Source organism: Caretta caretta, chromosome 11 (genome assembly GCF_965140235.1).
Source record: "Caretta caretta isolate rCarCar2 chromosome 11, rCarCar1.hap1, whole genome shotgun sequence".
In the NCBI taxonomy this organism is placed as follows: Eukaryota; Metazoa; Chordata; order Testudines; family Cheloniidae; genus Caretta; species Caretta caretta.
Window position 1 is genome coordinate 43,508,262 of NC_134216.1, and position 23,039 is coordinate 43,531,300.

Below are 23,039 nucleotides of genomic sequence, written 5' to 3' on the forward strand. Positions count from 1 at the left end.
TCATTCTTGGAAATGACTATTTCTTTAAAGCTGAAACTTTTTTTTAAATAAAAAAAAAAGAGAAAGCCTCAGGCAGATACCTGACATAGGAAATTTCACCCTTTATGGTTTCAGTTTGGCAATATCACAACCCCCTGAAAACAGGGTCTTATAATGGGAAGTGTTGGGCAACCTTAACTATCGGGCAATCTACATGACCTATAATGAATTTATAATTCATTTGAAAACAGAATAGTAGTAGTATTCATGTACAAATCAAGATTTTCCGTGGAGAAGAAGTGAATGAATTTTCATCATTCATTAATCATTTTCATGTCTTCGTCACTAGTGTCATGACTCCAGCAAGATCAGCAGCTAGCTCCATTGGTGGTTCTGGTTTGTGTGACAGTGCAATACAGCCTTTCCATATTCACGCCAGAGCTGTTAATACGTTATGATGACTTGTCAAAGAACTGCTTTCTGAGTTGTTCTTTCACACAGTTTTTTAAAAAGTACCCCTCCCAAGTAAATTAAAAGCAGCAGTATTCTATCACATTATAGATCCTGAACTTTGAAACCAAAAACAGAAGGATGATTTTCTTATTAGTTGCATCAAATACTGTTGTTCTGAATTTAATTCATTACAGAATCAGGCTCACATTCAAAAAGAGTCTTCCTATGCAACAGTGGAAAGCAAATGATGATTTTATAGGATTGGGAAATTTGTTAGAAGGGATCCATCTCATTTCAAAAGAGAATAGCAGACTACGAGCAGCATATGCTTTCCTCCCTATTCCTTCTAAGCCTTGATTTCTGCACGTAAAGGTGCACTGCTTCCTGATCCCACCTCCCAAACCCCAATCTGGAAGGCCCAGCTCTATGGTGCTTCAGGAGTTATCCAGTTTCCACACATATGATCCTGCTCTCTCTCCGAGATCAAGGCTCGATCCCCTGCGCACGTGTGCACACACGCACGCACACACCCACACCCACACCCCCCCCCCAAGGCCTGCTGTCTCCAAAGAGAGAAGCAAGATACTAGAGGTGGGCAAGTATCTGGTGTGTATGTGGTGGGAATTCTGCAGGTATTCTAATGTTTAAATGAATTCTCTTTGATGGCATTCACAGGCCCGCTTCTGTTTGCGTTCTTGACTATCCTAGCATAAAAATAGGAAATTTTAAGTAAACATTGCAGAATATCTGCAGAAAGCCTAAGGCTATGGCTACACTTCCAGCTGGAGATCTAATTCCCAGTTCAAGGAGACATATCAAGGCTAGCTCTGATCTAGCTAGTGCACTAAAAATACAGTGTAGCCATGGTAACACTAACATGTTACCATGATAACTAACAGGAGGGGCTACCCACCCCAACTACTGTTGTGGCAATTAGTCTAACTTTTGCCTTCTTAGGAAATTACCATGAAAAATAGGTCAATTTATTTTCAATAAAGAATGTTATAAACAGGTGCAAGACAGAAGGGCTGGATTAGTCCAAACAAAAATATATAATGATATAATGCAAGAACAGTTGAGATTATGCTGGTTAAAAAACAGATGATGCAGGTCCCCAAATTAATGAACCAAAATAGGTGTGTAGGATATTAGGCCCAAAAGGTGGACAAAATAATGAGGGGATGGGCTATTCTACCCATCACTCCCCTTTTGGATCCTTAAAGAAAGACTTCGAGGGAGAAGTAAATACAGAGAGGCTATTGAATTGAGCTTTACCATCATGGCTGGTCTCTCACCATATTCTGGGACCCTGAGCCTGTGTCATCCTGATTCTGACTAGACCAGGCCAGAGAGAGGGATCCTGAGGACATCATCACCTCTACCAGCTCCAGCTGAATCCCATACACTATCTGGGATTAAACGGGATCAGATGTTAGCAGCAGCAGCTTCAGCTCATCTCAACTAAATTCTTGTCTTTTACCCAAAGAATAGTTACTATATTTGATACCATTGAAAAGACTATCAAATAAGACGGGGGGTTCCTTCTAAAAAAATTTTCCAGGTAAAAAGAAAGGGAAACAAAAATGTTTTTAAAATGCCTTACTTAATACTTACGTTTCAGATGTTTTCACTGTTTTTTCTTTTTTTCTGTAATAAAAAGTTTAAAAGATTTTTAAGGGCATGTTTGCCATGGTACTAAGCAAGCTGAAATCTCCATATACCAAATCATAGAATCATAGGACTGGAAAGGATCTTGAGATGTCATCTAGTCCAATCCCCCGCACTCATGGCAGGACTCATCCCTGACAGATGTTTGTCTAACCTGCTCTTAAGTGATGGAGATTCCATAACTTTCTTAGGCAATTTATTCCAGTTCTTATCCCAGACCTTGTTTAACACTGTTTAATGTTGGACAGTGACTGGGTTAACATCTTTGGCCCATTTATTCCATCTAAGTTAATACAACAATACATACCATCTGAGATGCTAAGTACCTACTTGGGCAGCTAGCCCCTCCCAGCACTCTGACTATGCTTTATTTTTAGCCCATTAGCTCAACCACAGCTAGTGCTGGTATGTCTCCCTGTGCTGAGAATTACACCCCCAGCTCAAAGCGTAGACCTACTCTAAGTGTCAGAATCGGGTTCCCCATGCAATACATGACTATGAATTTCAAAAAATTTATAAATGTCAGTAATAGTACAAGAACCATGGTTCTAACAGGTACACTCAGTCAGGGAACAGAAACATACCATGTGGCCGATGGCAAAAAATTAAAAAAATTAAAGCACGGGAACTAAGTTTAAGCATATACATTGCCTTATTTTCAAAAGTGTTGACCACTGATATGGAGCTTCAGATGCTGAGCACCTCTGAAAGTCAAGCCACTTTTATTTAAGTGTTCAAATATAGAGTTAGGGATTTGGAATGTAGAATTTGACAATTAAATGGTCACAAACAAGCAAAAGACAAAACCATTCTTAGCCAAAAATATTTGAATTTAAACAGAAAATGAAAAAAAATATAATCTATTGGTAGACATTTCATAAACAGAAAAAGTAGTGATATTACTGGAATAAGACACACAGAATTAATTTTTCACCCATTTCTACAACTATGAACTGCCTTCGCTCTTTTCCACTGCCTTTGTGCTGGGAAGAGTGACCCACCAACAGGTTCCTTCCAGGAATGTCTCCAGGATGATATTCATACCAGGTGCAATGGAGTTGCAGCAGGCCAATTTCATCCCGGTACCTCTAGAGGAGATTGGAACTAGCTCTGAGTAGATAGTTCCATAAATCTTTGCTGTGCTAGAACCTGACACCACATTCTGCCTTCTCCAATCTTTTCATGTTCTTTGAGATCTCTCATCTGTTGTTGTCCTCCCAAGAACTATGTTCTACCCTTGATCTCTTTTAACACATTTTTATATTAAATCCTGAAAAGGATTTTATATCAACAGTTTAAGCTTTATTAACAGCCTAAGTTGATTTTATTTTAGCTTTAAACTGTCAAGTTTCTTGGGTTTACATTGGAAAGGGCTTATAGCATGATAAAAATCACAAGAACCCTAATTTTAAAATTTGTGGGTTGACATAAATAGTACTTACTAAACTGTCCTGCACAATGGATACAGAAACAGGATCTAACAATTCCAGGGAAGAGAGGAACAGGATCAAAGCCAGGCTTCAGAGACATATTTAATAATGTATATCTGGTAAAGCAATAAAGTTTATAGTTAGGCCCCTGTTCACAAAAAGGACATTGTTTTGCTATGTTCTTCTTGCAAGTGTTATTTTATATGTTATGCATAAAGACAACTGTCAGTTCCATATGGGTGTACCAATGTGTTATGGAGATTAATCAAAAGGAAATATGTACGTTAAAATTGTGTGTATCATTAAGAATCCTCATATTATGGTCAACAGAGTGAATGCCTAATGCATAAAGTTGCACTGGACCTTCTGCACTTCTGGAAAAGTGATACAGATGGAATTGTTCATGCTTTTATTAAGCCAAATATTCTGTAACAGGGGAGAAAAAAAAACCAAGGGAAATATTGTGTGAAGATTGCCCTCACTGTGCTTTTCTACTGCCCTTCAATATAGAACATTGACTTAAACACTATGATAGCGGAGGAATGGAACGGAGAGATAGATTTTTACTATTTGAAAATGCTTGGGAGGAAAATACTATGTTGCTGAGTACATAGACGCATACTATGTATTGTATTTGAAATTAAGGTACATTTTAGTTTTATTAGATGATTATAGATGTAGTCATTTGAATCCCAGTTTCATCCACTGATTGTTTTTGGCCTGTAGATAAGCAGCAGCCCAAAGCCAGCAGCTGATACATAGCATGAGCCTCCTTGATGACGTCACACTTGTGAACCAACTTCTAAAAAACACACACATCTGAGATGTCATAACTGAAAAACAAAACTAAGATTCACTACACCCTTCATGTTAAATGGGGAAAATGAAATAGGGGGAGACAGAGATAATGTGGAGCATGAAAAGAGATAGTTGGAGATGAAAGTGAGATTTAAATTGTCCTTCTTCCCTCACCTCCAGGTGCCAACCAAGCCTTCAGTAGCACTTTGCATTGTAAAAAGAAACCCTGAAAGGGAATTGAACAATGTTCCAATTTTAATTTTTATAACAAAGTGAGTTAAACACAGCTATTGGTCCTTTCAGCAGAAGTTTTTGGCCCCACGGGGATTAATGTCGCCTGAAAATGAGAAGATCAACAGTACATGAAGCTGGGCTGATGAGAGTATTATGAAAGGGAATGCTGACAAAATGCTGACATAACTCTGAAAGGATGCTACTGTGTTAAAAACAACAATACAGGGACCTTTGTTGTAATGCTGACTTATGTAAAGAGTAGATAAAAGGAGAATCATCTAAAGATTGAATTAAAGTCATGTTAATGATCAAACAAACCCACAGGAGAAAGGAAATGGAGAGAATTCTAGCATAATTCCCCATCCCATTGTGTCTATGTACTGAAGCATACATAACCCTACATCATCCAATCTCAGTCAGTGAATGAGCTTCCATAGCCTGCAACAAATGTGCATTGGTTATTGTTAAGTGACTAACAATGAATAAATAATGATCAAATGAGGATTACAGGAAAATGAGGAAACATCCAGAAAGGCAACAAAACACAGCCCTAGTATGATCCAGGAGTTCTCAATTGGCAATGAAGTCACTTAAGAAGCATGAAATAAAATTATACAGGAAGACAGACAGGAAGCAAACCAAGAACTTAATGAATCCTACTGTGCAAAATACTTTTTAAAATGTGCATCTGCTTTCCACACCTACCAGTGAGGCAACCATGGGCTCCACAAGCTGAGCTAAGACCTGGTATAAATTTTCACACACACACACTTTGAAGGAAATATTTCCCAAAATTGAGAAAATGAACTGCTTTGAAGTGTTATCAGTACTAATTAATAACTTCACTTTGGCAAAGCTAGAAATACTCAGGGCTTGATTCTCCACTCTGGTGCACCAGGGTCATAACTGCAAAAGAACTCTATTGATTTCCATTGTAAAAACTTATGTAACAGATTTGAGAACTGGGCCCTTGGTTTCATGTACCTGTTTCCCTCACATGTGCACCTTAGGATGGCTCAGGGGAATTTAGAGAATGAGATCCTCCCATCGTTCCAATGAGATATAGAGCTGTCCCACAAGAAAAAAAGTGGCACTGTCCCTGGACTCTGTAGCAGCTTCATTTAAATTAAAAACATAGCGTTTTAATTAATTGAATGAATAGTATACTCTGTACAGTAACTCCAATGATAGTCACATTTATATACAATGTGATTTATTTTACAGGGACCCTATATTTTAGTTTTCAATATGCAAAAGATTTTGTATTGATAACACAAGTGCGCCATGGAAATTGTCTTTTGGGGCAGCTGGAAGTTTTGGCTAAGTAAGGGCTTTTGGCACCTTGAGAGGCAGATTGGGGTTGTGGGATAAAGCTGTTAAAATGAGCAGGAGCGAAGTAGTCATTAGTGTTGATATTTAAATTGTTATTAGGTAGCCAAGTTAACACCCCGCTGAGATGGATCCTCTCACTCCGGTTCACTCCTCTTAGAGCTGTTGTCCAGTCTGTCTGCAGATTCTGGAAAACAACAATGCATTGTTTATAACTGGTATTCACTTCTGGTTTTCAAAGTTGTCTTTAGAGCCCTGAGAACTAGAAAACCAATATTTTAAACACCAAGACTGCAGGTTCTTGAGCACAGTTCTGTGGGAGGAGTGGATAACGGGTGGATTCTGAGGCTGCAGTTGCCAAATACATTGAGCCCACACCATGCTCTTTCCACAGAAGAATGTGCATGAAATATAATTAAGAGGAACAGCTACCTTTGTCTGGTGCCAGTTGTTTTTGTAGGGTTGCCTTGTTTATATTGTAAACAGGGGAGCCAAAACATGTACATTCACTGGAGCCTATTTTTAATCATCCATGAGCCTTTCCAAGATAGCAAGTGAATCTCCAATTCTTGTAACCCATCATATGGTGTGGGGAAATTTCCCTTTCCCTGAATTTGGCAAAGCAGCAACTCACTATCATTAGGAGGTGAAAGATTAATTTTGATATTTTAAAGAGTTTTTTAAAGCTGGTGGACTTAGAAATATTAGCAGAGTATTGAGAAGTAGGCAAGAACCAGCGGTTTTGAAGATTAAGGATATGCATGCAAAAATGGCCATCTTGCAAAAGCATGGAATACTACTAATACAATAACCCTGTCCTGTGAATCTCAGCCCATACACAGTCATACATGCTACCAGGGAGCACTGTCATTATAACGCCTGGTCCTGCTTCACTATTGGCTTACTGCCATATCATCTCCCAGGTCTGTTAAAGCTATAGAGGGAGAGTTACTGCTTTTTAGGGCAGCAATAACTTAGAATGCAAATGCACTGTAAATTTTGCTGCCTTGACAGGGCAACATGTCACATTGAACATTTTACCTCTATGTGGTTAAAAACAGAGGACCAAAATAATCTGTTCCAATTTACAGCCCTTTCACTTACATGCCACCACTTCAGTGGGACTGTGATGGATGGAAAGGAGGTTAGGATTTGTCCCTGAATCTTAAAGTAATGGCGAGGCCATTTCTAGATATAAAACAATTGCTGGTTTCAAATGTAACTGATGCTGGCCCCAACTTGAACCACCTTTTATACACATTTACCAGGGGCTAAATATTCACACAAGTGTACAGTAGTTTGTTTTCACTGCTTTTGGAATATTTTTGAATGCAGATCACATCTCTCTTTTCCCCCCACACCCTGAGTTAGAATTCAGTTCAGGTAAATATAGACTATCCCTTAGGAAACTAAATATGGCAACTACTCAGAGAGATTAAATGAGATTGTATGTTGTTTCTGTAAGTTGCAATTAGACAGCCAACAGCTTCACCTGTAAATACCAGATTGTAAAGGATAAAAGACCAGTGCCTGCTTCCTTCAGTAACATACCTGAGTTTTTTCCCCCAAAGAGACAATAAGCCACACACCTTTTTGCCAATTGTACTGAAAAATTATTTCAGTGGAGCCCATCTAATTGGGCACATCCCATTTATACCATATCTTTCCCCATTATGTGACCACAAAAGTGGTCTTGGTTCCTTAACGTGTGAAAAGCAGGTGCTGTAGAGACAGAATGCTTCTCTCTTAGGTGAAACTTACCCCTCTTCAGGAGGGCTCCATGCTACTGTTGGGATGAGGCTCCATAGTCTGTAAAGGTAGTGGAACAAGAACACTGTAAATAAAGTGCATGAAGTGTTTTACCAGACCATTTCCAAGAAGCTATAAAGTAGGTAGGAGTAAGTCCACCCTGCTACAGCTGCCTACATCCAACTGTGGATCTAGCCCCAAATCTCCTATTTTTGGGCAAAGATTCCTAGTAATAAATAAATAAATAAAAATAAATAAAATTTTAAAAAAAATCAGGAGACAATGTTATTCACCTGAATCATCTCTGAAGAAAAAGAAAATATTGTTCAAAGTTTCCCAAGACACGTTTCTAAGAGCTGTTAAGAATTTGAATTGTTCTAAAATACAGATAGTTTTTCTTAAGTGGCTAGAAAACAAGAGCTTTATTCAGGACAATCAAGTCTATTGTTGAGAGCGGGCCTATTGTTAATTTTATTTAACTCTCACATTTTGTTCTCTACCTCCCAGCACCTCTCTTGAGCAAGTGAATGAAATGCATAGCACCCTCCGAGAGGGCAACCAGTGCTGTATTAGCAGAAGCGAATAGTGATGCAGTTTACACTTCGCTGGGCTTTGGATGAGGCCCGAGAGATAAGTCCATAGGAGTCTAGAAGCCTTGCACAAGCACCACTCAAGTCCTCAGAATAGGGCATAGGTGTTCTTTTCCACTACTCTTATAGACTACATAGCCTCATTCCAACAGTAATACAAAGCCCTCAGCTCCTGGGCTTTTTACAGGTCCTTCCCATTCCTGCCCAGCTGTGCCTGAGTCTAATTAGCAACCTCCTTGTAGCCTATATCTCTCCCCTACCAGCTGCTTAATTGGTCACCTGGCCTAATTTAGCTTCTCAGGAGTCAGTGTGGGGAATATACCCATCACATGGTCCATCATGGTTCTGGCTCTAACTCTACTACCCACACTCACTCACTTTGTTCCTCTACTTCATGCTTCCTTCCTTTGTCTTTTGTACCATCTGGGCTAATGAATTAATTAGCCTTTTAACTCTCTCCAGCCCATCCGAATCTATCGGTTGAAAGCAGGTCCCAAAGTCATGTGTGCAGCGGGGCAACTAATTGGAGTTGCAGTGAGCAGAGTACTGGCCCAGCTTCTGTTGCTCAGGGTGTTTTACCAGCACCCCCTGGCCTGGCATAGATGGACACCAGAGACCCCTAAGATATGGTCCATCCCAACCAGACCTACACCGTCCGGGGGCCACACCATCTTTGATAACTTATATTTGGTTCTGAACCTCCTGGAGCTCGGGTGTAAGAATGGTCTGTTGTTCGCCCTCCTGTCCCTGGACCAGGAGAAGGCATTCAACAGGATGGACCACAGGTATCTCCTGGGCTCTCGGCGGACGTTTGGCTTCAGGCTTCAATTTGTGGGTTTTCTCGAGGTGCTGTACATCTCCCTGGAGTGTTTGGTCAGGCTCAACTGGACCCTGACTGACACTGTCAGCTTCAGGCAGGGGGTGTGTCAGGGTGTCCGCTGTCAGGGCAGCTGTATACTCTGGTGATCGAGCCCTTCCTCTGTCTCCTCCATTGTAGGTTGACGAGGTTGGTGCTCCTTGAGCCAGAGATGCAGCAGGTCCTGTCAGCATACGCTGACAATGTGCTCCTCGTGGTCCAGGACCCAGGTGACCTGCTGCAGGTGGAGGCCTGCCAGGCGATCTACTCGGCAGCCTTTCCACCCGGGTCAACTGGGTCAAGAGCTCTGGCCTGATGGTCAGGGCAGGTGGCAGACAAGCTCCCTCTCCCCTACGCTTCAAGCCATCAGGTGGAGTGCGGGTCCACTGCTCTATCTCCGTGTTTACTTTTCCACCACGCATCCTTCTGCGTTGGAGAACTGGCAGGATTTGGAGGCCAAGGTGGGTGAGCAGCTGCGGAGATAGACAGGACTCCTCCAGTACCTCTCCCTGAGGGGGAGGGTACTGGTACTTAACCAACTAGTCCTGTCCATGCTCTGGCACCAGCTCAACACCCTGACCCCGGCTCCAGGGATCCTGGCCTGGCTCCAGAGGATAGCTCTGGAGTTCTTCTGGCCAGGACTGCACTGGGTCTCTGCAGGGGTTTTGAGTCTTCCCCTGGAGGAGGGAGGACAGGGCCTGGTCTGCCTCCACAGCCAACTCCATGTATTCCACCTCCAGGCCCTGCAGAGACTCCTTTATGGTGCAGGTAGTCCGGCATGGAGCACGTTGGTGCACTCCTTTCTCCTCCGCCTCCAAGGGCTCTGATACGACCGGCAACTCTTTTTTCTCCACCTGAGGGGTCTTCCGCGAGACCTCTCCAAGCTGCCGGTCTTCTACCAGGACCTCCTCCAGACCTGGAAGCTGTTCTCGGTGACCAGGTCCGTTGTGGCCACCGAGGGGGTGGACCTCCTCATGGAGACCCTGCTACACAACCCCTAGCTTCGTGTGTAGGTGGCGGAATCCCCCTGGTGCACTGGTGGCTGGTCCTGGCAGAAACCACCAGAACTGGAGACCTCCTGGACTACAACAGCGGGCAGTGGGTGGATCCCCAAGTGCTCGGTCAGCGCATGGGGCTCTTCACCCTCCTGTGTGTGCTCCAGGAGAAAGGGGCAGCCTTGTCACCCACCTCTTGGGTTTTTCTTGAGTGGGTACTGCAAGAGGGTGCTCCCCACCCACCCCTTACCCCAGGCCCTCCGGACCTTTTCATGGGGCCCCTGTCCCGCAAGCCCTACTGGCCCTGTCCCTTCCACAATCTAAGACGGCTGCATGCCCTGCAGTCTGTTCGCTTCCAAAAAGTGCCAAGGAAACACCTTTACACGCTCATGCTCCACACATTTCACTTCCTCACCCTCATACCCTGATACCCTGATGTTCCACCCTGATACCAAATAGCGGGACTATCTACCACCTGTGTAGGGTAAGGAACCCCCGGTGGGCCAGCCTCTATACCACCCTGGTCTCACGGCCTGCTGGGGATATTGGTTGGTGGCTCCTCTATGGACATGTACCTGGTGCAGTTCACCTCATCCCTGACACCTGCCCCTTTTGCGGCATGAGGGAGAACCTGGCACATGCTTATCTCGAATGCACCAGGTTGCAGCCCCTATTCCGGCTCCTCCAGAACCTCCTGTTGAGGTTATGGCTGCACTTTTCCCCACACCTGTTTATACTCACACACCCTATCCATGGCCCCACAAAGTCGTGAGACCTCCTCATCAACCTCCTCCTGGCCCTGGCCAAAGTGGCCATCTTCAACACCAGCAGGAGGATGCTAGATGAGGGGATGCTCTATGACTGTGGGGCCTATTTCCGCTCCTCCCTGGTCTCATGCATATGGGCAGAGTTCCTCTGGGCAGCTTCTAGACAGCTTCTGGCTCCCTAGATAGCTTTGAGGAGCAGTAGGCACTGTCCAGGGTTCTCTGCTCGGTGTCCCCCTCTTGATCCCTGGGGACTGAGGTGGGCTGTGCAGCGCCTGAAGAACTGGTGCCACGCTGGGGGTCCACCCCATGTTTGTCAGTCTCTGTAGGTCACAAGGCCATTCCAGGGGTGCAGCTGGAGGATGACCAGGAGTCTATGAACCGGGCCCCGCGTGTGCTGCAGGATGAGCTGCACCATTTCCTGGTAGACATTTGTGGCTCCAAGGGCAAGGTGCAGCTCACTCGCCAGCACTGGCAGGACTTCCACCTCACTCTCTGGGCTGTGAGGACCATTTTGAGAGAGGGTAAGGGGACCAGGAAGCAGGATGCTGCAGCCTATCGGCAGACCCACTGCTTCCATTGCTCCCTGATCACCTTGGGGTTGATTGTAGGTTGCTGTGCTGCAGGGCCCTGTGAGAGCTGGCAGTGCTCCTGCCCACGAGGATCCTCTCTTGCCCCCATGATGAATCTGACCGCCTTCGGTACTCTGAACACCCAGGGCAGCAAGGAGAAGACCTTGCTGACTGCAATTGTGGGGGGTTTTTTGTTCTGCTCAATCATTCCACCATCCTATAGGCCCAACCTTGAGAGGTGGTGATTGTCTCTTGCAAAGTGATGAGCACCTTCCACTCCCACTGAGGAAAGTAGTGAGGTCAATGAAAACTGAGATGCTCAGAAGCCCACAGGATTGGGCTTTGTAGACTTTCATCGTCAGTGCTGGTGAAAAAGGTCCCAATCTGAGGGGCATGAACTGACATCAAGAGGTCTCAACAACCCTGCCATTGCTAAATGATAGAGAGGCCCCAGGGCCTCCTGAAATGGAAAAGATTGGGAACTGCTGGAAAAGTGCATCAAAGTGAAAATGTTCTGTTGGGAACTGCTGGAAAAGTGCATCAAAGTGAAAATGTTCTAACCATTGAAACTCCAGTGTTTTTCCATGTATCTAATACTGTGCAAAGCTGAAATTTGGCAAAGAATTGTCTGCTAAATGCAAACTCTGCTGAAATTTTCTTAGTCAGAGTCAGAAAAAGAAGATTATTCGGACCCAATTTTACATTTTTAATTACAAAAGTCTATGGATACAAAGTTACCTGTTGTCAGGACAATGCCATAATGATGCCAGTGCAAGTCTGTAGAAGTGTCCGGTTACAAAGTCAAATAATGACTAAGCAGTATCAGCACATTTTTATGGAAAATGGTTTGATACTGAACCAGTGTCAGTGACAGCTTAAGGCGGCTCACTTTTCACGCTCAGGTGAATGACAAACCAACAAGAGTTTAAGTAGATCACCGATGACACTGTGAAAGTGAGGACAAAATGCCACTGTATATGGCTGTTTGCTTAAAATATCAAGAGTAATAAAAAAGAATTTCATTACTAAAAGGGTACACCAAGAAACATCTAAAAATATATTCATTAAAATAATATTGATACTGAGCCATCATCTCATAAAGGCAAGGAAGTCAAGAGTCAGGACTGCTACAGGTTATATAAACTGAACCATTGTGCTACATCGAAAAGCCTGCAGTCCAAATGGGAGCTGGACATTCAATGAGTGCAGCATTTGCCCCTTCAATTCACAAAACTCTTTTCACCAATGAATAAGTATTATTTTTACATTTTTAATTACAGTTAATGTCTCATCTAATGCTGCAAACAGCATCCATCTTGTTGAAAAGCAATGTCATTTATGACATCACAAAGCAACTATGAATGCACCACCAACCAGGTTGCCTTACTGATAGAACATCTCAACATTTTATTTTGCTAAAAGCCATATCATCTCATGCACTGTAGTGTATACACGGCTCTGTTGCAATTTTATGCAATATTCTAGTATACATATATTTCTAAAATCTCTGGATAAGCATTCCTCCCTGCCACATTCTGATTTACGGAACCAGAATATGGCTTCCACTATATGCCAGCTGGGGGCCCAAAGCATACAGTCTTTGCAAAGCTAACCATATTTTACAGCATCATCAAGAAACACACTGGTGCTTTATATAATTATAATGGCTCCCCTGCCAAGACTCTTTGGGGTATTATAAAGTTCTTTCATTTACTGTGTGGGTAATTCCAAGAACCTCTCACCTGAGGTACTCAGTATCACCCAAATAGTAAATGAGAGAAGTTTATAATACACAAAAGAGACAGGCAGGGGAGCAGTTATAAATATATAGCAGCTGTGAGAGAACACAGTGGAAGAAACTGTAAACTACTTTCCAACTTGCTTTAATTTTTATGTAAATGTCCAAAGAAAAGACTTATTATTTAAACCAAATATAATATCCCATTTATATTAAATTTGGTTTAAATAATAAGTCTTTTCTTGTGACTATTAAGTCTGTATTAAAGGTGGCTGAGGACTGTTTTACATTCTCTTGCATAGGCCTGCCAGTGTCACACATGACTTCACTTTTCAGCAAGATGGCACTCAGTTGAAAAATACCCACTACAGTAAAAAATGTGTGATAAGATCCCACAACACTTGAAAACGGTACATCCCACTGGGAAAATATTCACTTTTCCATGAATTGTCCAAATATTGGTTCAGCTGTGTTGATTTTGAGAAGATTTCTAACTTATTCCGAATGATGAATTGAATAACTTGACTGGTAGAACATCTTTTTTTTCCAAAGGAGATGCAGGCTCATGCAACGGAATGGGCAGCGTGCTGTAGTGAAGATCTCACAACACACCCACCTGGATTTCCTTCTGAAAATGCTTCATTTTAATAAACTGAGAAAGGATTTCCAAGGAGCGAGAGAAATCAATCTAGCCAGCTTTCTGTTGTTTCCTGAAGCTTCATCTCCTGTCTGCCTATCAGGAGCTCTCAGCAGAGCAGTGAAAGCAGCTCTTGGCTCCAGTCATGCAAACCCTTACTCATGTGTCTGCCCACAGCTATGAAAACAAAGTTTTTCTACTTGCCTACCTATCCTGCTGCAGCCCTTTGTTTACTCAGGTGAGCTCTCCTGGATCCTCCACATTGGGCATTCAATTTATACACTCCCCCCACCTGCCTCCTTCTCTGCCATGACACAACCAGCCATCCTCTCTATGCTTTATTTCTCCACACGCAATTCCCACCTAGTGTATTTTATCTTACATTTACATACTCCTCAAATATCCACTATCCTCATCCCATCTACAGCAACCTGGGCTTCCTCATGCTCCTTACATACTTCCCAAATTCAGCATTCCCCCTAAGCCACAACAACATTCTAAGATACCCCATTCCACTACTCACCCAACTACCACAAATCTCTCAGTTCACACACATATATTTCAAATTTGCTAGCCATTCTAAAAAAGAATTCAGAGGCAGAAAAGTTAAAATGCAATATTTACTATCCACTGTATTATTCTTGGTGTCAATAAAACAGAAACACTTGTTTTCTTACAGGCATTATGGTCTAGCCAAAACTGTTCATGGATACAGACAAACTTATGTTAATCCTGTTTTATTTGTATTATGTAAACACTTGGTGACTTCCTATCTAAAATGACTTTCTCCGGGTGATGCATTTGACTCTAGGAATGCAGTCTAAGGGATATCAGTTTGCATGGCTTCTTGAGAACTCCATGCAAGTTACAATACCTTTAAGTTTTGTGGTTAACAGTTGCTTTTACAGTATTTCCCCTTTTCTTGTTTACTCATTGTTAATTTTATTATACTACTCTATCTAAGCCCTGTTCATTGATCAGCCTAGCCATCACTTCAGTGGCACTTCCTTCAGGGCTAAAATGCTTTAATCTTTGAAATTTAATAAGGGTTCAAATCTCATCTCAGATCTGCCCATACACAGAGCAAAAGTGAAAAAACGTATGCATTTTAGCTGGTGGCAGCAGCATAAGATCAAAAGCATAGCAAAAGGTCCATTAGTTTAGATATGAATTCCATACTCCACAAGGCCTATTAGGACAGATATGCATCCTCTGAAAAAACTTACTAGGACAGATATGCTTATTCCCAAAAAATTATCCTCCAAAAAGCCATGCTCTGGCCAAAGTGGGAAGTCAAGTCTAAGTTCTATACAAAGTTGCAATCCATATGTGAAATCCAACATTCAAGGACTTTATATAGATTAATGATAACCTGTATGAAATTTTTGGTTCATAAACCAGTGAAATACATTTGTCCATATCGGTAGCTATTTCCTCAGCAGAAATTTAAGTAATGTATATGGGTAATATTCTTTAATAAGTAGATGAACACAATGTAACAAAAACTACAGTACAATAGTTGCTAGTTAACTCTTTCAAAGCACCACATGGAAAAGAATACAACTAAATGGAAATTGCTTATACAAAATGTGAAAAGCAACTGCAGAACTTTATAACGTGTGGCATGCTGCTCAATGTAATTAAAAGCATATCATACCCTGGTTTTATCAAATGAGCCATTTCACAGGCAAAAGCTCAACCTTTGACATCCAGCTCTTTGTTGAGAAGCATGTCATATGTGCTGATCTAAGACCTTGTTGAACTCAGGCTATTCTCCATTGGTGATGTCTCATAGAAAGGGTAAGATATACATTATTTTTTGGATATTGAGAATAATATACCAAAATCTATACATACCGGCTCCCCTGTTGACCTCAGAAGAGGGTTCAAAATCCAGGTCCTAAACTGCAGGCATTTCACGGATTGTGACTAGGTTATCTCAGAAACCACCTTACCCCCCTTGATCTCCTGAGACAAGTAACTTTCAGGTTCAAACTACCAGGCGATGAGAACACAGCATTCTTGATGGTGTGACCCCGGCTTTGAAACTCAAATTTCTAAAAAATTAGAATGACCCCCGCACCTGATGTTGTTCCATGAAGGTTGTGCTGACAAGAATTCAGCTGCAGGATATAGCCAGTAAAGTAAACACAGCCCAGGGCTGTCAGTCAAACTGTTCGCTAGGCGACCTTAACAGGTCCATGCATGCGCAGAAGGAATTCCTTATCTAAGGAGTGGGCAGTGCTCCAAAACCCTTGGCACGCCACCAGCGTCAACTGAGTAAGGCAGCTGTTACGCTAACCACACGTTGTGAATTTAGTGGTAATGCAGGATAGCGCAGCAAGGCTGCAGTTACATGGAACTCGGAATATCACCTATAGTCATGAATCGTACGAAAGGCACCTGTTAACCAACGATAATAATGATTGTTCATATGGCAGGTGGATGGACCTTTGTTGACTGGTTGATTGTCCGATAGCTAGTAAATATAAGTTATGTGCTTTTGGTATCTTGTTGGAATTATCTGTTGGACAGGTTAAACCACCATGACTCTGTCTGATCAGCAGAGCTCTGGTATTCTATAACCGCGTTTCTTCCATAGAGCTGTTTATTACTTGCCAAAACTCCACAGGCAGGGACCAGACAGGTAGCAGACGGAAACCCGTGGGGAATACTATCACTTAGAAAGTCCAGGCTGTATAGTGACCCCAACATGCAATCCAAAATGTAAAGCATATCTTTTCTATAGGACCTTCCCATTGCATCAGTACACTTATAAAAAGATAGTATACACGAAGTTATGCTCTTCTGCCCCTGAAGAATGGAGAAAGTTAAAAATTAGGTGAAAACCCAAGATAGATAAATAGCTGTGACAAAATGCTCTAACCACCGCAGCAAGATGTTGCCATATGTACAAGCAAAGTATATACTAGATCTCAGCTACATTATTTGTGATTGCAAAATCATAAATAGGATATGAGAAATGGTGGAAAATATATATCTGTCTTTCAGATGTGGCATAAAACTGACATCCTGCCCATTTGTTGACATTAAAGATCCCACTGCTAAGGCTGGATTTTATTTATTTTATTTTTTCGCGGAAAAAAAGGGCCATTTTTCATAGCACAAAATGGTAAATTTTGTGGGGCAACATTGCATTTCATAAACAGATATTTTAATAGGCACTGTCAACCAAATAATGCTTTATAAGGCACTAGGAATGATTCAGTGCATGTCTGGAAAAGGTGTAAAGAACTTCTATTCACTTTGAGCTTGTTGAAATCTTATTGTTTTCTCTAGGAGGCTTTGTATGTGGGTCAGGCTTGAGTCAGGGACCTTTTCTATCATTTTTCCTGTCTTCCCCTAGTGCAGCTAAAGCAAGGACCACTCCCTGAAGAGCAGACCATTGAGAGCAGCAGGGGCAAGAGAGAAAAGAAAACACCTTGTTTACATTATGGGGGTAAGTCAACGTTGCTTAGATCAACTTACTGCCATGTCTACAATGTGCTGGGTCAATGGGAGACACTCTCCCATTGACTTACCTTACACTTCTCATTCTGGTGGAGTACCGGAGTTGACGGGTGAGCGATCTGCGGTCGATTTAGCAGGTCTTCACTAGAAAGTGTAGACATGCCCCCAGGAGATCAGAGGACTGCCTCTAACCCAACAAAATCCCTTTGGCCCCCTTTTTAACCTCTGGGCTTATCTACATTACGTCATTAGATCGACATTCCCCTCATTGGGTCTAGTTTATAATGAGCTTGTCTACACTACAGAGCCCTTCCCGCCGACCTAAAGGGCTTTTAAAATCAACACCTGTACTCTATCTCAGTGAGAGAAATAGCACTAGATTCGACCTTCCCAGGTCGAATTAGGTGTCATGTAGACACAGCACAGAGTATTTTGACTTGTTTGGCCTCCGGGAGGTGTCCCAGAGTGCTCCAATGTGTCTGCTCTGGACAGCACTTTCAACTCCACTGCACTTCAGCCAGGTAAACAGGAAAAGCCCTGGGAACTTTTGAATTTCCTGTTTGGTCAGCATGGAGAGCTCACCACCACAGCTGACCTTGACTGCCCAGGTACGCAAACGTGCTCCAGCATGAGGCATATGGGAGACACTGGATCTCATCGCTGTGTGGGGAGAAGAGTCTGTGCAGGCAGAGCTCTGAACCAGCAGAAGAAATGCTGACATCTATGCCAAAATTGCACAGGGCATGGTGGGAAAAGGCTAAACCAGGGACACACAGCAGTGCCGTGTGAAAATAAAGGAGCTCAGGCAAGTGTACCAGAAGACAAGGGAGGCAAATAGTCACTCTGGTGCTAAGCCACAGACATTCCGCTTCTATGAGCAGCTGCATGCGACTGTAGGTGGGGACCCCACCAGTACCCCAACACTCTCCATGGATACCTCCCAGGGGACCACGGTGGCCCCTGGCAACAACGAGGAGGACATTGTTGGTGAGGAAGAGGAGGAGGAGAATGCGCAGCAGGAGGATCCATTCTCCCCGACAGCCAGGACCTTTTCCTAACTCTGGAGCCAATCCCCTGACAGGATCCACTGGTGCGGGACTGTGATGGTGGGGAAGGCACCTCTGGTGAGTGTAATAACACTACAGAGGTTAAATGCAATTGTGGTTACTGTTTAATTTGAGGTAAACAATTGTGATACAGTGGCAGTCAGTTCAGCCACGCAAAGGGTGCTCCCCGGAAAAGCCTGTTTATGTGCCACGAGTTTCCACACTAAAAAATTTCCCCTGGTGTGCCCTCACACCGCCTACCCTTTCTTTGTGCTTACCATGCCTGCCTGCAAACCAAAATCTGCTGTCCAGCTCTCTGCCATGTGTTATACCTTACTGGCAGGCTCTTCTTTTAAAACACAAAATTTGGCCAAGTACCTCAGGGAACGTATTTGCTGCTGTGAATTGTTTAATTCATTGCAACAGTTAACCTTTTGTTTTCAACAAGGTATGCTTTTCCTTGCAGCTGCAACATTTTCTTTGGGTGCTTCCTCCACTCCAGCACAAAGGCTGTCCCAGATTAGGAGGCAAAAAAAGCAGACAAGGGAAGACATGTTCTGTGATTTGATGCATTCCTCCAAGGCTGACAGGGCCCAGCTCCATGCATGGAGGCTCACGCTCTCAGAGAGCATGCACATCAACTAAGAGGGCAGGAAAGCAAGCAGGGAACAGGAGCGGAACACACAAGAGGAGATGTTGTGGCTTATGGGGGAGCAAACAGACATGTAGAAGAGTCTGGTTGAGTTGCAAGAAAGGCAGCTAGACCTTAGAGTCCTGCTGCACCCAGTGATGAACCAGCTGCCTTCCTCACCAAGTTCCATATCCTCCTCTCTTAGTCATCCTAGAATGCGCGGTGGGGGGAGAGCGTGGGGGAGTTCCATTATCCCTTGAACTCAACTCCAGGGAATGGTTCATGGAGCAGAAAGCTCTCATTCCCACAGCTTTGATTGTTAGACAGTGCAATTGTAATAAGCTATGTGTCCTTGCCCCTCCCTCCCTGTGTTATCAGGCCCTTACCTGGTTATCATTGCTATTCATTGCTGTCTCTGTTCAGTGTTTGTTAGCATAATAAAAAAGCATGAACTGAGTACAAGAGGCTCTTTATTCACTGTGCACACTGTGGTTCATGGGAGTTTAGTTTACAGGGCAGTACAGGCGAAAAAGAGGGAAGGTTGGTAAGGAACACCACACACAACTGTCACATCAGTGTTGGATCATTCATTAAACTGGTTTTCAAAGCCTCTCGGAGATGCAGTGTGCCTCGATGTGCTCTTCTTATTGTCCTGGTGTCTGGCTGCTCATAATTGGCAGCCAGGCGCTCTGCCTCAACCCCGCCAGAAACTTTTCCCTCTTACTCTCACAGATATTATGTAGAGCACAGCAAGCAGCAACAACAATAGGAATATTGCTTTCACTGAGGTCTAACCTAGTGAGTAAACTGCACCAGCGCCCCTTTAAGACATCCAAAGGCACGTTCTACCACCATTCTGTGCTTGCTCAGCCTATGGTTAAACTGCTCCTTACTACTGTCCAGGCTGCCTGTGTATGGTTTCATGAGTCACAAGAGCAAGAGATAGGCTGGGTCTCCAAGGATAACTATTGGCATTTCAACATTACCAACGGTAATTTTCTGGTCTGGGAAGAAAGTTCCTTCTTGCCGCTTTCTGAAGAGACCAGAGTTCCTAAAGATGCACGCATCATGTACCTTTCCCGACCATCCCACGTTGATGTCGGTGAAACGGCCCCAGTGATCCACTAGCGCTTGCAACACCATTGAGAAGTACCCCTTTTGGTTTATGTACTCTTTGGCAAGGTGGTCTGGTGCCAAGATAGGGATGTGCATTCCGTCTATCACTCCACCACCGTTAGGGAACCCAGTCATGGCAAAGCCATCCATTATGCCCTGCATGTTTCCCAGAGTCACTACCCTTCTTAGCAGAAGTGAATTGATTGCCCTGGCTACTTAGATCACAGCAGCCCCCACAGTAGATTTACCCACTCCAAACTGATTTCTGACTGACCGGTAGCACTTTCATTTTTACCTCAGCAAAATGGATTGAACAATAATGTCCACATCTCTCAGGTGTTTCTACATTCGTGTACAATATGTGAAAAACTGATGACATTTTTGAATTTCGTGTTTCATTAATTTTTTTGTAAATGGCAAGCAGTCCATTTAACATTTCTTGTGAATCTCATGACAGCCATTAAAGTAATACAATTTTATCAATGGATCTTCTCTTCACTCCCAGGAGCTGGGGTGTCAGGGCTGGTTCTTTCCAAATCCCAGTTCTCCCAACCTCAAATTCTCTCATCAATTTCAATTAGAAAAAATTATCTTCGCTTTCTGTTTGGAATAATTTTGTAATGGCACTGGGCATGATCAGATGGCTGCTGCCTTCCACCTGCAGGCAGCTGCAGGGAGAATTTAAGACAAGCAAAATTTGGAAAACGCCAAAACTGAAGTGATTTGTGTGTCAATCTGTGTACAAAATGCTGTGGGGGATCTGTGCATGAACAGTACTGTACAAATGTCATTGACTGTATTTCCTGCTCATACATATGATGAATATGCTGTTGGGGCTTTATACTTCCAGCTGAACACTGTTTATTTCTCAAATAGTAATAATCACAATCACTATGAGGGTTTACATCAAGTCCAAGAAAAAAATGACTAGAAAACTCATTCTGGATTGGGCAGCAAGATGATGCTCAAGGAACACAAAAACAACCCCCCCACCTTCTCCCCTCCCCAAGTAAACGTAAGTAGAAGCCCATTAATAGACACAAGCATCATATGATCATGCATCATATTTGGCAGAGTGTTGATATAGAAACTCAGCCCATAGCCAGATCCACATAAAGGTCTGCCAAAACAAGCAGAACAGCATCTGGCATAGGCTGGGCTGCCCTTATATCATGAAAAAGTGCCTCCTTTTCCACTTATTCACTTTTTTCCTCCCAGCAATCAGTGTCAGACCTTTAAAGCCACTATGATATCCTATCTCAAATCCATCCTTAAGACTCACTTCTACCAGAATGCCAGTAGCACAGCCCCCCATGATAATAGCTTAACAGATGGCAAGCTGAGACTATGGCCACTGATCTGCTTATTTGTCTGCATTAACAGAGCCAAACAGAAACACCCTATATCTACAAATTCTGTATCCATCTAGTATATGAAAAAATAAGCCTGTATTACTGTTCCCCCAGTCCATTCCATTTCTTTCCCCCATTTGTTGGCTTCATCCACCTGTTACATCTTGTCTTGAACAAAGGCTGTGAGCTCATGAGGGCAAGGACTGTTTTTTACTATATGCCTGTACAGTGCCTTGCAAAAAGGGGCCCTGACTTGATTAGGACCTCTAGGCGCTACCATCATACAAATAAATAATAAAGTGATACACTGAGGGTACACCACTCAAGCAAAACAAAAGAAATTGAAATAGTCTTGAGTCAAATGGCAAATGCTACTGACATACGGCCTGATCCAAAGCCCATTGACTACACTGTATTTCAGATCAGACCCCAAGTAACTATGCTTTCCCACTGTGGAACAATTGAAGGATCTACACCTGCATTTTTTTTTAATGGCTTGAGGTTGGGGACACATTGGGGGAGTGGGAGGAGAGAAACTGGTACTGGCTTGACAAGGAGCCCAAGGGGATGAGTAAGAGACTAGGATCTACTGGGCGAAGGGTCTGGAAGGAAACTCTGATGAGGAGCATAATAGAGAGTGGAGGGAAACTGGGACTTTAACAAGGAACCTGGAGAGCATAACTAGGACTGGCTGGTCATGGGAACTTGAACTGGAATGAGGAACCCCACGGGGTGGTTTCTGGGACTGGGATGAGGATCTAGGGTTTAGGAAGAGACTGGACTAGCAAAAGGACAGGCTGGAGGGGACACAAGCAGAATTGGGAGAACGGGGACAGAAGGGATTTTGTCCTTTAGAGCACATTCCCCTCTAGATCCTGGAACTGAATCCAGGACTCCTAAGCCCGGTGTACTCAAATGTCTGAAACCCAATGAAAAAATATGCATGCGTCATCCCCTTCTAGCTGCTCGTCCACAGGGAGGATCACAACCTGTTACTGCTGTCAGTTACTTTGTTAGCTCAAGTGGCAGAGGTCTCTGTGTTGACTCTAAATGTTCCAATCCTGTTGATGACCCATTTAGGGGTGGGTATGATTCCACATGATGGATTTTTTTCCGTTTATTCTTTTAAAGAACTTAGGAAATTACACACAAAAAACTATGTTAAGGTTGAAAAGTTAAATACTCAAAAGTTAGAAAATGCCAGAGTTAAGGTTACCTGTGCAACATTAATTCAGCCCCCTTGTGCATTTGTATTCTCATACAGTCATTAATTACGTGATCACATACCATTTTTTTCCACAGGACCCCTCTCTCATTCAGTGAACAGGATACACCTTAAACTCTTTGTGCCTCAGTTCTCCAGCTGTAAAACTGGGATAATAGTATCCCCTCATCTGACAGGGATACTGTGAACATAAATTCATTAATGTTTGGGAAACATTCAAATACTATACTTACCAGCACAGTAAACAATCCTATGAGGAAATTAATAATTCTGTATTCAGAGCTGGGTTTGAATAGTGTGTAATAAATAAGGCTTAGATCCACACATGGAACAATTAGGCTAAAATAAAGTATTGAATAGCTGTTCCTTCAATGAGCGCCATCCATTCTGTGCACTGAATGAGGCC

The 23,039-nt window shown here is 43.0% G+C and overlaps 1 long non-coding RNA gene across 1 annotated transcript; it reads right to left on the minus strand.

The window, feature by feature from the left end:
• Window positions 1-3,542: 3,542 nt before the first annotated feature.
• Window positions 3,543-15,899, minus strand: LOC142068455 (uncharacterized). Its single transcript, XR_012664282.1, has 3 exons — window positions 15,650-15,899; window positions 7,653-7,700; window positions 3,543-3,646 (listed from the first exon to the last, which is right to left on the minus strand). It is a non-coding gene; the product is annotated as an uncharacterized LOC142068455 (long non-coding RNA).
• Window positions 15,900-23,039: the final 7,140 nt, after the last annotated feature.